Genomic DNA, 15928 nt, shown 5'->3' on the forward strand with positions numbered 1-15928 from the left:
GTGTTTCCTGGAGTGCAGTACTCTTCAGACTTCTGTAATACCATTTCATAGTTACCCTTCTCTGCCTGAGTTAACTGTCAAATGCATCAAGGACTTCAGAATCAGCTGTTCTCAAAAATAAAGCTACCTGCTGACTGTCCTCCTTTTTGGGCTACCCATTGCTTGTGTAACACCGACAGACCCCATTTGTCGGTGAATCTCTGGAGCTTAGTGCATGAGCCTCTACTACATGAGCTAAAAGCCATATGGCTGTTAGCTAAGGCTGTAGAACAGACTCATTAATCTATCTATTTCTAAGTGGTCTCGGTGCCACTAGATGGGACAGAGCACCACACCCCAGAGGTGTGTGGGTTACACTTGCAGATACAGAGTATAGTGCTGTTGAACCCTTGTCCAGTGGTCTTCCACATTTCCAACAGGTTTCAGCTGGGGGGGGGGGGTGTGGGTGGGGGAGGCTTTTCACTGCTCCATTCTTCCACTCAGAGTGTTTTCTTAGTTCATTTTACTCCTGGTACCATGTGGTGTTCAGTGATCACTCAGAGCCAAGCAATCTGACAGAGCCCTGCTTCATTCAGTGTCTGAGTTCCAAATGATCAGTGTAGCATAACATGAGCCTCTATAACATAACAACCAGTTCAGACTAGCTCTTACCAGTGATTCTTAAAGGAACAGTTCCCCCAAACCCTGGGAAGACTGGGAGAACTGGTGTTCTTTGGCAGAGCAGACAATTGGCTCCAGTAATTACTGTCTGTGAAGTAGAGAGTACTAATGGCCCCCTCCCATGTTTGTCTCCAAATATTTATTTGGTCTCTAAAATTGCCCAGTGCATTGTCTCAAATATTCCTATGCATGGAAAAATTCAGGAATTATACAGGATGAGGCTACTTAAATTTGGATGAGACTAGAATGGTTTGGCCATGTGTTTTTCTTTTTTTGCTTCCAGTAACCTCAAACTTTTGTACTGGTGACCCCTTTCATATAGCAAGCCTCTGAGTGTGTCATTTATAAATTAAAAACACTTTTAAATATATTTAACACCATTATAAATGCTGAGGTAAAGCAGGTTTTGGGGTGGAGGCTGACAGCTCACAACCCCCCACGTAATAACTTTGCAACCCCCTGAGGGGTCCCGACCCCCAGTTTGAGAACCCCTTCCTTAAATTATACTCTTGTCTGACAGGAATCCCTGCAACACTTCTGAGTGTGAAAAAAGGCACATTTGAAGGTGTGAGTCATACTTCTGCTTTCAAGAACAGTAATGGCTTTGCTGATGCTTGTAGTGACTGGGGAAAGTGAGTGTCCCATGGGAAGTATAAGTGTTGAAAGTTGGATGTTTCAGTCATACTGTGCAGTAAAGGTAACAGAATCTGCATGCACCAACTGCATCAAACTATCAGTGCCCAAAAGCACTGTAAGAATCAGTCAGGTCCTGGCATATACAACCTCCAGGCCACATGCTCTGGTACTAGAACCCACTGGTCAGTGTATTTTGTGTCCCCCCTCTCTGTGCCTGATCCATAGTAGGCAGGGCTCTCTAACAGCTCTCACCTATTTAGCTCAAGCTGGAGCTTGCTGGTGCAATTTCTAATGGTGGCTGCCACATACATGGAAGAACTGACCAGTGTGTGAGCAGCTTGGGATGAGTTTCTTCTTGCAGGGTGAAGTACATAACCCACTGGTCTCTGTGTGTAAGGTGTCTCCCTCTGTGCCTGATCCACAGGAAATGTGGGTCTGTTACAGCTCACAGCTGTGGAAATTCATGCTTTCAGCTCTAGAGGTTGCTGATACCAGCCTAGATAGAGGGCATCAGAGTGTCAGTTGTTATTGTTAGCTGGTGAGACAAAGCAATACTGTGATCTTGCACAATGACTGTTAAACTTGTAAGGTCTAGAATTCAACACAAAAACCAAGCACCAAACATTTCAGTATGAGTAGCCCAGGAGAGTGTTCAGATCCTATTTTCTCTTTCCCACAGAGTTGTGCTGATGTTTGGTTAGTTGTTGTTGCGGTTTTTTTTGGACGGCCATGAGGGGAGAGGGAAGAGGCAGGCTGTGAGAATGTAAGATTCTAATCCTGTAACAGTTATTCAAATGCATAACTTTTCTAATGTGAACTAATGGAACTACTCACATGATAAAATGATGGGTGTACATAAGTGTTTTCAAGGACCTGGGCCTACATTTGTTTCTTGTCTTAAAAACTCATAATTCCAGTGTTTGACAGCAGACGTGGTTGTTGTTGAATGTGATTTCTGAGAGAGAATTCCATGTATTTACAGCAATAACCCTTATGTTAAGATCGCTTGACACTTTCCATTATAAAAAAAGTCTTCTGAACATTATTCTGAAGATACATAGAGTCATAGATCATAGAATTTAAGGCCAGAAGGGACCATTAGATCATCTAGTCTGGCCTCCTGTATCACTGGCCATTATACTGCATGCAATTACCCCTGCATTGAGTCCAGTAACTTGTGTTTGACTAAAACATATCTTCCAGAAAGGCTCCAGTCTTGTTCTGAAGCTATCTAGAGATGGGTGGGAGAATCCCCCCACTGCCCTTGGTAGTTTGGTTAATCACTCTCACTGTTAAAAATTTGTGCCTAATTTCTAATTTGAATTTGTCTGGGTTCTTGGTCTGCCTCTCTCTACTAGATTAAGAAGTCCTTTAATACTGGGTATTTTCCCCTGTAACGGTACTTATACATTGTACTCAAGTCACCTCTCAACCTTCTTTTTGATTAGCTAAATATATTGAGCTCTTTCAATTTCTCATTGTAAGGCATTGTCTCCAGCCCTTGAACCATTTTTTGTGTCTCTTTTCAGCATTCTCTCTAATTTTTCACTATTCTTTTTAAAATGTGGACACCAGAACTTGATGCAGTATTCCAGTGCTGTACACAAAGGTACAATCACCTCGCTACTGCTACTCACTGTGCCCGTGTTTATACAGCTAAGGATCTCATTAGCCCTTTTAGCCACAGCATCACACTGGGAGCTCACGTTCAGTTGCTTGTCTACTCTGTCCCCTACATCCTTATCAGAGTCAGTGGGAGGTGGGCTCTTTTTGAAAATCCCACTGGACATCTATCTGCATCTTTAGGCACTGTAGACATGCAGACTCACCCCTGCGGTGCCTCCTGCTGGTCTCTCAGGGAATTAGCTCATTCCAGCTCTGGAGTGCCCTCTGCAGGCCAGTGATTTGCCTGTCCTCTGGCCCCCATGTCCCTCCCAGGACCCCGGTGCCCTTTTAACTGGGGTGCTGCTCCCTGGAAGTACCCCACCAGTCTGGGTATCCCCTCCCTGGGGAACCCCCAACCCACTATCCCCACTTTGCCTCAGTGTTGGCTACTGCCCAGTCTCCTCTAGCCCCTGTTCACTGGGGCAGACTGCAGTATCAGCCACTCATCACTGGCAAGGTTGGGTTTGGACCTGCTGCCTTTCCCTACCCCTTGGGCTGCCCCCTGCAACCCCCAGTACCTCTTGGTCTTATGCTAGGCCACAGCCTGGAGCTTTCCAAGCAGGAGCTCCCCAGCTCCTCTGCCTTTCTCCAGCCCTGCTTCACTCAGGTACTCTGTGTCTAGCTCCCTGCAGCCAGGCCCTTCTCCCTCTACAGGCAAAGGGAGACCTCTTGGGCGTCTGGCTCGCAGCTTCTTATAGGGACCAGCTGGGCCTGATTGGGGCATGGCCCCAGCTGAGTCTACTTTCCCCCCAATCAGCCCAGGCTTTTAGAGCTGCAGCCCTCTGCAGGGCTGCTTTTAAACCCCTCGGGGCAGGAGCGGGGGGGTCTACCCCACTACAGGTACTTAAATAGCTTTGGAAAATCTGGTCCTCTGTGCCTCAGCTCCTCATCTGCAAAATGGGGTCAGTAAGACCTCCCTACCTGATAAGGGAGTTGTGAAAATATGTCATTAATGAAAAGCGACAAACACTCCTGTGGCACCTTATAGACTAAGAGACATATTGGAGCATGAGCTTTCGTGGGTGAATACCCACTTCTTCAGATGCATGTAGTGGAAATTTCCAGAAGCAGGTATAAATATGCAGGCAAGAATCAGTCTAGAGATAACGAGGTTAGTTCAATCAGGGAGGATGAGGTCCTCTTCTAGCAGTTGAGGTGTGAACACCAAGGGAGGAGAAACTGCTTTTGTAGTTGGCTAGCCATTCACAGTCTTTGTTTAATCCTGAGCGGATGATGTCAAATTTGCAAATTAACTGAAGCTCAGCAGTTTCTCTTTGAAGTCTGGTCCTGAAGTTTTTTTGCTGCAGGATGGCTACCTTTAAATCTGCTAGTGTGTGTCCAGGGAGACTGAAGTGTTCTCCTACAGGTTTTTTGTATTCCTAATATCTGACTTGTGTCCATTTATCCTTTTATGTAGGGACTGTCCAATTTGGCCGATGTACATAGCAGAGGGGCATTGCTGGCACATGACGGCATATATTACATTGGTGGATGAACCGGTGATGTTGATCTGGTTAGGTCCTGTGATGGTGTAGATATGAGGGCAGAGTTGGCATCGAGGTTTGTTGCATGGATTGGTTCCCGAGTTAGAGTTACTATGGTGCGGTGTGTGGTTGCTGGTGAGAATATGCTTAAGGTTGGCGGGTTGTCTGTGGGCGAGGACTGGACTGCCTGACCAAGGCCTGTGAAAGCAAGGGATCGTTGTCCAGGATGGGTTGTAGATCACTGATGATGTGTTGGAGAGGTTTTAGCTGAGGACTGTAGGTGATGGCCAGTGGAGTTCTGTTGCTTTCTTTCTTGGGCTTGTCTTGCAGCAGGAGGCTTCTGGGTACACTTCTGGCTCTGTTGATTTGTTTCCTTATTTTCTCGTGCGGGAATCGTAGTTTTGAGAATGCTTGGTGAAGAATGTTTGTGAAGTGTCTGATACTACAGTGAGGATCACACTAGAAAAGTCCATGGAAAAATGAATAATTCTATATTCAGTGCATGGTTTGGATAGTGGCAGTAAATAAGGCAGGACAGGGGATTTCAACTATCCCCATATTGTCTGGGAACATGTTGCCTCAGGACGGGATGCAGAGATAAAATTTCCAGACACCATTAATGACTGCTTCTTGGAGCAGCTACTCCTGAAACCCAAAAGGGAGAGGCAATTCCTGATTTAGTCCTAACTGGTACATAGGATCTTCTCCAAGAGATGAAAATAACTGACTCACTCACTAGTAGTGACTGTAATGTAATTAAATTTAACATCCTTGTAGGGGGGAATACCAAAGAAACCCACTAAAGTAGCATTTAACTTCAAAAAGGGGAGCTACACAAAAGGGTGATCCAGTGGATATAATGTACTTGGACTTTTAGAAAACCTGACAAGGTCCCTCACCAAAAGCTCTTAAGCAAAGTAAGCAGTCATGGGATAAGAGGGATGGTCCTCTTGTGGATTCGTAACTAGTTAAAAGATATGAAACAAAGGGTAGGAATAAATGGTCAATTTTCACAGTGGAGAGAGGTAAATAGCATGGTCCCCAAAGGGTCAGTCCTGGGACCAGTTCTGTTCAACATATTCGTGAATGATCTGGGAAAGGGGATAAACAGTGAGGTGGCAAAATTTGCAGACGAGACAAAATTACTCAAGATAGTTAAGTCCAAAGCAGACTGTGAAGAGCTACAAAAGGATCTCTCAAAACTGGGTGAGTGGGCAACAAAATGGCAGATGAAATTCAGTGTTGATAAATGCAGAGTAATGCACATTGGAAAACATAATCCCAACTATACATATAAAATGATAGGGTCCAAGCTAAGTGTTACCACTCAAGAAAGAGATCTTGGAGTCATCATAGATAATTCTCTGAAGACATCTGCTCAATGTAGTAGCAGTCAAAGGTAACAATATTAGGAATCATTAGGAAAGGGGTAGTTAATGAGATAGAAAATATCATAATGCACTATATAAATCCATGGTATGCCCACACCCTGAATTCTTCATGCAGGGCTCATCGCCCCATCTCAAATAGTTGTTTACTATTGTTAAAACTATAGTAAAGAATAGAATTATCAGACACATAGATGAACATGATATGTTGGGGAAGAGTCAACAGGGATTTTGGAAAGGGAAATCATGCCTCATCAAACTATTATAATTCTTTGAGGATGTCAGAAAATTAGTATAATTGGAAAAAGTACAGAGAAGGGCAACAAAAATGACTAAGGATATAGAACAGCTTCCATATGAGGAGAGATTAAAAGATTGGGACTGTTCATCTTAGAAAAGAGACAGCTAAAGAGAAATATGTTAGAGGTCTATAAAATCATAAATCATGTGGAAAAAGTGAATAAGGAATTGTTAATTACCTCTTTACATAACACAAGAACCAGGGGTCACCCAGTGAAATTAAGAGGCAGGAGGTTTAAAACAAACAAAAAAAGTACTTCTTCACACAATGGATCTGTGGGGATCATTGCCAGGGGATGTTTTGAAGGCCAAAAGTATAAGTCAGTTCAAGAAAGAATTAGATAAGTTCATGGAGGATAGTTCCATCAGTGGCTATCCGCGACAGAGGTCAGGGATGGAACCCCATGCCCGATGTTCCTAAACCTCTGACTGCCAGAAACTGGGAGTTGATGACAGTAGATGGATCACTTGACAAATTGCCCTGTTTTGTTCATTCCCTCTGAAGCATCTGGCACAGACCACTGTGGGAAATCAGGATACTTGGCTAAATGGACCACTTGTCTGACCCAATATGCTGTTCTTATGTTATGTTCTTAGCATGCTTCCTTCACTGAGCAGTGAGCACCTTCTACCCTGTCCACTGACTTAGGCAAAAATTCATTTACCATGTAATTATTGACTGCATTATAAGTCATATGCACAAAATAGTAAAATAAAGTCAGCCTGGGTAATCTGATTGATGGGATTTCTAACATTGAGAGGTTGACTTTGCAATCTTAATGCAGAAGGTTTATTTGTTTTGTTTTTATATTTATTGATTTAGGAAACATAAGCAAATTGGTATCATACAAATGCCAAAAATGCAAAATGAACAAATACAAAAAGGGATTTATAACTTTTTGTTCAAGGGAGACATTAGATACTGACATTTGTCTATTGAACAGGACATTAAGCACTGAGGCCTTATAGGCATCAGGCACGTGTTTGGGATTGTTACTTTATTCAAGAGCGATGGAACCATGAGTAAGACCTCTTTAATCTGGAGGTCTTTCCATTCTGTAATTGCTTCTTGGGTTCAGTCACACTCCGTTGTGGCTGAGTATGTGTCCTACACTCTCTTTTTCACACACACGTTTCCCCCTCACTCCAGCCCCCATGTTCTCCTGCTCTCATACTCCTCTTGAGCTTCCCCCTCCTGTCCTCTCAATAGATTGGGGCAATGAGTAGTTTTGGGGGTTTTTTTAGGACTTATTGTCATTTTTTGCTGTTATTCTTCATAACTGCAAGTTTGCCTGTCAGTGGAGGCTGGTGAATAATGTTCCATTACAGAGAATTCCACAAAGAACTGCCCTCTTTCAAAATGGTTGTCATTTCCTTTTTGTTCTCAATAAGAGAGAGGCTGCAGTGGCTATCAGTTCAGCTGCCTTTTTTCAGAATGGCTATTGCCTCCCATTGGGAATAATTAGAGTGAAGCCAAGTGGCTCGAAGAGAAGATGTTAGTCCCTTACAGTCCTTCTTAACTTTGTAATTTACTTCTTCCCTTCTTAACTTTAAACACGTACTTTGGTGCTTTGCTCAGTCATAGACTCATAGACTTTAAGGTCAGAAGCAGGGCCGGCTCTAGACCCCAGCGCGCCAAGCAGGCGCGTGGGGCGGCCCTTTCCCTGGGGGGCGGCATTTGGCTCCGGCTGAGCTCCCGCAGGCGTGCCTGCGGCAGGTCAACCGGAGCCCGGGAGGAGCGGACCTGCCGCAGGCATGACTGCGGCGGGTCCCCTCTTCCCGCGGCTCCGGCTGAGCTCCCGCAGGCACGGCTGCGGCAGGTCCGCTGGTCCCGGGCTCCGGTTGACCTGCCGCAGGCATGCCTGCGGGAGCTCAACAGGTGCCGCGGGAAGAGGAGACCCGCCGCGGGACCGGGGAAGGGGCAGCGCTGCGCACGGCTGCTTGGGGCAGCCTATTTTCTAGAGCCGCCCCTGGTCAGAAGGGACCATTATGATCATCTAGTCTGACCTCCTGCACAATGCAGGCCACAGAATTTCACCTATCCTCTTCAATAACAAACCCCTAATCTATGTCTGAGTTATTGAAGTCCTCAATTTGTGGTTTGAAGACCTCAAGCTGCAGAGAATCCTCCAGCAAGTGACCCGTGCCATGGTCAAGGCACTAGATAATATAATAAATGTGTTGCAAAGTCCAGTTTTCACTGCAGAATTGTGCTGTAGAATCAAAACTTTCAGTTTAAAAAAAAGAGATTTCCAGCCCAGTGAAGTAAATGATCCAAACATGAACCTACTGAAATCAACCAATACAAGTGCTTTCCTCTTGAGTTTAAACATAGCCTGAAAAAATGGGCCAGATTCTCAAAAGATTAATGAATATTTAATCGATTCATTTTCAGACTAGTCAAGCCCCTTTGTGTTCACCTCCTCGAAGTATGCATGCATAGAAACTTCTCATTAGGAATGTTCATGGAAAGAGTTAGGTGCAAGCAAATATACAAAACTATTTGCATAAATCAGATTTTGAATTCATAACACTAAGGGAGATTTTGAATAAGTTACAGCTGAAGAATGAATCAACAAATGATTTCAAATAACACATACTTTCAAAGCAGCAAACAGTCCTGTGGCACCTTATAGACTAACAGAAGTTTTGGAGCATGAGCTTTTGTGGGTGACGAAGTGGATATTCACCCACGAAAGCTCATGCTCCAAAACTTCTGTTAGTCTATAAGGTGCCACAGGACTCTTTGCTGCTTTTACAGATCCAGACTAACACGGCTACCCTCTGATACTTGACATACTTTCAAGAAAACCAGAAGCTTCTCATGGACCATTCATGATCAGAAAGGAAATTTGTCAAAAAATTATTTGTCCAGTTTTACTAAAGTGAAGCTGTATTTTTATATCAACCCCTTTCAATTTGCCTTGTGGATGAGAGTCAAGAATGTTCTATCAGCATTACAGAAACTTTTGCTGGACCAAGAGGCACCAAAACTCTTGCACACAAAAAACCCAGCCCCTAAACCATAGTATTTTTACTTTACTTTGAAGGTGTGTCTTTGAGGATTTCCTTTGCCAGATTGTTTTGGAAGGTATCTTAATGCTCTCTTTCTATAAATATAACACTTTAAAATGTCTGTAGGTACCTCAGGCCTCCACTTAAAAGAACAAAGTTGTTTAATGTGGCTTTTCAAGGTTCATTAACTTTGGCTACTAAAGTTCTGATTGGCTGTTGCAGTTTTTATTCTAGTGTTTATGTTATTGAGATATCCCTGGAGCATTTTAGTCTTGAGATGCGTTGGGTTGAGTGTCATCAGAAAAGAGAGAATGACTTAGCTGTAATTGCTGTTCTCGTCAGATATGCATCATAACCGCTCCCCTTCACACACCTTTCTCCTCAAAATGCTGAGGGGGCTGTAATTTAAAATCTTTTAATGATACTCCTCTTTATACCTATCAGAGGGATTTCACCTCCCCCGGTGAAAGCACCCGGTGTGGCTGCATTGTATGGCACGGTATGGCAGAAGACACCTCCTGTTGGAACATCTTGGGCTAGATTGTGACAAACAGGCACAGCATGGATTAGAGGGTGGTTGAAAGGAGTTTGGGGAAGGTTCCTCAAGGCTCCTGGTACATAGTGTGGCTGTACAGGCTACTCCACACCAATTCCCAGGATGGTGCGGTCTGCTCCTCTCAGTGCTCATGGCCTGGCCTACTGTAAGGGCTTGTGCAGAAAGGGACAGGGCCATGGCCCTCAGTCTCCTCCTGTTTCCTTTTTGGCAGTGTGCTCGCCTGGGTCACATGATCAGAGCAGTTCCGCCCAGGCAAAAGCTGTGAATGTTTCAGCCCTTAGATTGTGGAAGATATGGAGAGTTGATCTGTTGTGATGTTTATCTTCAGAGAACAGTGACAAATGAGCCATATAGTGTTGAAGCATGCTAAGGGTAGGTTTACACTTACCTTCCCGGTCGACGCGGTGAGTTCGACTTCTCGGAGTTCGAACTATCGCGTCTGATCTAGACGTGATAGTTCGAACTCCGGAAGCGCTGCGGTCAACTCCGGTACTCCACCACTGCAAACGGCGGTGGCGGAGTCGACGGGGGGGCCGCGGAGGTCAACCCCGCCGCGTCTGGACGGGTGAGTAGGTCGAACTAGGGTACTTCGAATTCAGCTACGCTATTCACGTAGCTGAATTTGCGTACCCTAGTTCGACCCCCCCTTCTTAGTGTAGACCAAGCCTTAGATACTTAGATTCCAAGGCCAGAAGGGACCATTGTGATCATCTAGTCTGGCCTCGGGGATAGCACAGGCCAGAGACCTGCGCCACAATAATTCTTAGAGCAGATATTGTAGAAAAAACAGCCAGTCTGGATTTAAATATTTTCAATGATGGAGAATCCACCTCAACCATTAGTAAATTTTTCCAGTTGTTCATTACTCTCACTATTAAAAATTTGCACCTTATTTCCCATCTGAATGTGTCCAGCTTCTACTTCCAGCCACTGGGTCATGTTCTGCCTTTCCCTGCTAGTCTGAAGAGCCCATTATCAAATATTTGTTCGCCACCTAGGTACTCAGAGACGGTAATCAAGTTATCCCTTAACTTTCCCTTTGTTAAGCTAAATGGATCGAGCTCCTTGAGTCGATCACTATAAGGCAGATGTTCTAACCCTTTAATCATTCTTGTGGCACTTCTCTGAAGCCTCTGCAACTTATAAATTTCCTTCTTGAATTGTGGACACCAGAACTAGACACAATATTCCAGCAGTGGTTGCTCCAGTGCTAAATATTGAGGTAAATATCCTCTCTACTCCTGTTCAAGATTCCTCTGTTTATGTACCCAGGATGGCTTTTTCAGAGTCACTGAATTTTTTTTTCAGAGTCACTGTTTCCCAGGATTGAGTCCCCCATCCTGTAAGCCTGGCCAACATTCTTTGTTCCTAGATGTATACATTTATATTTACCTGTATTAAAACATATATTATTTGCTTGCACCCAGTTTACCAAGCAATCCAGATCACTCTGTATCAGTGACCTGTCCTCTTCATTATTTACCATTCCCCCAGTTTTTGTGTCATCTGCAAACTTTGTCAGTGGTGACTTTCTTTTCTTCCAGGTCATAGATAAAAATGTTAAACTGAGTAAGGCCAAGAACTGATCCCTGTGGGACCCCACTAGAAACACATCTTCTTGATGATGATTTCCTGTTTACAATTAGATTTTGAGACATATCAGCCAGCTTTTAAATTTTAATCCATTTAGAGCGTACAATTAAATGTGTGTGTGTGTGAGAGAGAGCGAGAGAGAGAGAGAGAGAAGTAGGCTATCTTGATGGGAGACATGGCTGATTTTAACATAGCACTGTAGATTGGCTGCTGAAAACATCTGAAGGAATCTCTCTCTCTCTCTCTCTCTCTCTCACACACACATACCCCTATACCTGCCTTTTAATTGGATAGAAATTCTTTTGACGAAGACATTCTTTAGACTTTTCAGAGGGAAAAGGGAAAAAATAAGTAAAAGGACTTTTTCTAATCCAGCATCTACTCTGCAGACATCCCACAACGGCTGGATGTACTGTATACGCCACACTGTAGACCATGTGTTACATAGGACAGCAGTGCAAAGAACTGTACTTCCTCTTCACGATTCTATAGAAACACCCCAAAAGTTGTGCAGTTTAGGAAATTGCCAACGCTCCGACTCGTATAAACACTTTTTCCCTCATTGCCAAACCACTGAGGCCCCAGTTACTACAGTAAACATGGATTAATTTTCTTTTGTTTGAAAATAGCTCGTCAGGGTAGGGTGACGAGATTTGGAGTTTTCGACCGGAACACCTGGTTGAAAAGGGATCCTGGTGGCTCCGGTCAGCACCGCCGACCAGGCCGTTAAAAGTCTGGTTGGTGGTTGTGCGGCGCTAAGGCAGGCTAGTCCCTACCTGTCCTGGCTGGCACTGTGCTGCATCCTGGAAGCGGCCAGCAGGTCCGGCTCCTGGGGGGGGGGCATGGGGCTCTGCGTGCTGCCCAAGCACCAGCTCTGCACTCCCATGGGCCAATGGGAGCTGGGGGGAAGGGGCGGTACCTGCAGGCGAGAGCGGCGTGTGGTGCCTCCTGCCCCCCCCCTCCCCGCCTAGGATCTGGACCTGCTGGCTGCTTCTGGTTCATGCGCAGGACAGGCAGGCAGCCTGCCTTAGCTTCCCCACTGTGCCGCTGCCCGGGAGCCACCCGAGGTAAGCCCCTGCCCCAGCCCTGAGCCCCTGCCCCAGCCCTGAGCCCCCCACCCCGCAAACCTGGAGCATGCTCCTCCACCCCCAAACCCCTCATCCCTGGCCCCACCCCAGAGTCCTCATCCCCTCCTGCACCCCAACACCCTGCCTCAACCCACAGCCCCTCCCGCACTCCAAATCCCTTGGCCCCACCCCCCAGCCTGGATCTCCCTCCTGCACCCCAAACCTCTCATCCTCTGCCCTATCCCAGAGCCAGCACCCCCAGCCCAGAGCCCTCACCCCCTCCCACCCCCCAACCCTGTGCCTCAATCCACAGCCCCCTCCTGCACTCCAAATCCCTTAGCCCCAGCCCCATCCTGGAGCCCCCTCCTGCACACCAAACCCCTCATCCCCAGCCCCACCTCAGAGCCAGCACCCCCAGCTGGAACCCTTACCCCCTACCACACCCCAACTCCCTGCCCCAGCCCGGATCCCCCTCCCACACCCTGGACCCCTCATTTCTGGCCCCACCCCAGTTAGTGCCCTCACCCCCTCCCGCACCCCAACTCCCTGCCCCAGCTCAGTGAAAGTGATTGAGGGTGGGGGAAAGCAAGCCATCAAGGGAGGGAGAATGTAGTGAGTGGGGTTTGGGGCCTTGGGGAAGGGATGGGGCAGCGGTGGAGCCTCGGGGAAGAAGTGGGGCTAGGGTGTTCGGTTTTGTGTGACTAGAAAGTTGGCAACTCTACATCAGGGGTATATCTGCTGGCACTGTCATTGCTCTGGTGTTAATGGTGAAGTTTTACCCCTGCTGCCTAGGTTACTGCTAGCAGCTGTGGGCAATGCCCAGCTCCCAATCCATGTTCATAATGACAATTCATAGTCATTCATCATGACAGTGAATAGTCCTTTGGCCAGGGAGAAAGAAAGAATGATTCTGTAACCAAGTGGTTAAGGCCATCTCCAAGACCTGGGAGACCCACGTGCAAGTCCCTGCTCCAATGACTATTCAACAAGCTATATACAGTAAAATGGCTTCAACAGGAAAGATTGAGAAAGCTCAATATCAGAATATTCCATAGCCCATTGATTATGGCACTTTCTTGCAATATGACAGAACCAAGTTCCCATCCCTTCTCCATATCAGGGAGGAATTGAACCTCAGTGTGCTACATTCCAGGGGAGCCCCTAAGAACCAGGCTCGAGGTTACAAGGAAGCCACTATCTCTCACCAGCATTTTGTGAATCTAGCTCTCCATTGCTTGGGTCAAAATGCATGAAATCAAAACAAACAAATTCAGATCAGTTCAAAATAGCACGGAAGAAAGAATGTAGCCTATACTTACAGGATGAGGGACTCTGTCCTGGGAAGCAGTGACTCTGAAAAAGGTTTGGAGGTTGTGGTGGATAATACACTGAACATGAGCTCCCAGTGTGGCGCTATGGCCAAAAGAGCTAATGTGATCCTGGAATGCATAAACAGGGGAATCGTGAGTAGAAGTAGACAGGTTATTTTAGCTCAGTATTTGGCCCTGGTGCGACCATTGCTGGAGTGGGATCAGAAAAGAGCCATGAGAATGATTAAAGGATTGGAAAAGATGCCTTATAGTGATGGACTCAAGCAGCTCAATTTATTTAGTTTAACAAAGAGAAGGTTAAGGGGTGACTTGATCAGTTTATAAGTATCTATGGGGAATAAGTATTTGATGACGGGCTCATCAATCTAGCAGGAGTTTTCTCTCGGCCTCTTCCCTGTTGCACAGGTAGGAGTGGCATAAGCTGAGTGCTACAGTGCTGTTATCTACATAAATATACTCACATTTTCTTCTCAAGCACATTGTTAATTTCAGGGCTGAAGGTAGCTGATGTTAGGTGAATTTCTCATTTACAGCACTTTGAAGATGTGAGCCTAGGTTCAGCACCTGAGTTCCACTGGGTCGTGCAGATTGGCACTAAGGCTGCAGGCTGCATGTGAAGGAAAGTCCATCTGAAGAGGGAACACAGTGATGCAAGCAGCCCAAGACATCTGCTTCAATGAAGGGCTCAGAACTGGCCAGCGAGGCCCTGACTTGGGAAGGGGTAAAGCCAGAAGATATGCTGATTCAGCATAACTGGTGTGCCACTCTTGCCCATTGTGGCATGTTGTGTGCTGTATAAGTGCTGCTAACTATTATTCTTGTCCTTATATGTCCTTATATATCTTGACTTTAGCAAAGCTTTTCATACTGTCTCCCACAGTATTCTTGACAGCAAGATAAAAAAGTATGGATTGGATGAATGAACTATAAGGTGGATAGAAAGCTGGCTAGATTGTCTGGCTCAACAGATAGTGAGCAATGACTCCATGTCTAGTTTGCAGTAGGTATAAAGAGGAGTACCCCAGGGGTCGGTTCTGGGGCTGGTTTTGTTTAATATCTTTATTAATGATCTGGATGATGGGATGGATTGCACCCTCAGCAAGTTTGCAGGTAACACTAAGCTGGTGGGAGAGGTAGTTACACTGGAGGGTAGGGATAGGATCTAGAGTGACCTAGACAAATTGGAGGATTGGACCAAAAGAAATCTGATGAGGTTAGGGTGACCAGATAGCAAGTGTGAAAAATCGGGACAGGGGGTGGGGGATAATAGGACCCTATATAAGAAAAAGACACAAAAATTGGGACTGTCCCTATAAAACCGGGACATCTGGTCACCCTAGATGAGGTTCAACAAGGACAAGTGCAGAGTCCTGCACTTAGGAAGGTAGAATCCCATGCACTGCTACAGGCTTGGGACCCTCCTTCGGGGGAGGGATAGCTCAGTGGTTTGAGCATGGGCCTGCTAAACCCAGAATGGGGAGTTCAATCCTTGAGGGGGCCACTTAGGGATCTGGGGCAAAAATTGGTCCTGCTAGTGAAGGCACAGGGCTGGACTCAATGACCTTTCAAGGTCCCTTCCAGTTCTAGGAGATTGGTATATCTCCAATTATTACCATATTGCTAAGTGGCAGTTCTGCAGAAAAGGACCTTGGGATTATAGTGGATGAAAAGCTGGATATGAATCAGCAGTATGCCCTGTTGCCAAGAAGGCTAACGGCATATTGGGCTGCATTAGTAGGAGCATTGTCAGCAGATTGAGGGAAGTGATTATTCCCCTCTATTTGGCACTGGTGAGGACACATCTGGAGTATTGCATCCAGTTTGGGCCCCCCACTACAGAAAGGATGTGGACAAATTGGAGAGAGTCCAACGGAGGGCAACAGAAATGATTAGAGGGTTGGGGCACATGACTTTTGAGGAGAGGCTGAGGCAACTGGGATTTGTTTAGTCTGCAGAAGAGAAGAATGAGGGGGATTTGATAGCAGCCTTCAACTACCCAAAAGGGGGTTCCAAAGAGGATGGAGCTAGGCTGTTCTCAGTGGTGGAAGATGACAGAACAAGGAGCAGTGGGGGAGGTCTAGATTGGATATTAGGAAACACTATTTCACTAGGAGGGTGGTGAAGCACTGGAATGGGTTACCTAGGGAGGTGGTGGAATCTCCATCCTTAGAAGTTTTTAAGGCCTGGCTTGACAAAGCCCTGGCTGGGATGATTTATTTGGGGTTGGTCCTGC

General features: G+C 45.9%; 1 protein-coding gene across 4 annotated transcripts in view; it reads left to right on the plus strand.

Moving 5' to 3' along the window:
- The window catches only part of PKNOX2 (PBX/knotted 1 homeobox 2), a 651385-nt gene that overhangs the window by 290531 nt on the left and 344926 nt on the right, over positions 1-15928 (plus strand). The window contains exon 4 of one of the 4 annotated variants that reach the window (XM_044997252.1): positions 14229-14416. The exons of the other annotated variants lie outside the window; for them this stretch is intronic. The gene's annotated coding sequence lies outside the window, so the exon portion shown is untranslated. The remainder of the gene's footprint in view (positions 1-14228; positions 14417-15928) is intronic. 4 annotated transcript variants of the gene reach the window in all.

Source organism: Mauremys mutica, chromosome 22, assembly GCF_020497125.1.
Source record: "Mauremys mutica isolate MM-2020 ecotype Southern chromosome 22, ASM2049712v1, whole genome shotgun sequence".
NCBI classification, from domain to species: domain Eukaryota; kingdom Metazoa; phylum Chordata; order Testudines; family Geoemydidae; genus Mauremys; species Mauremys mutica.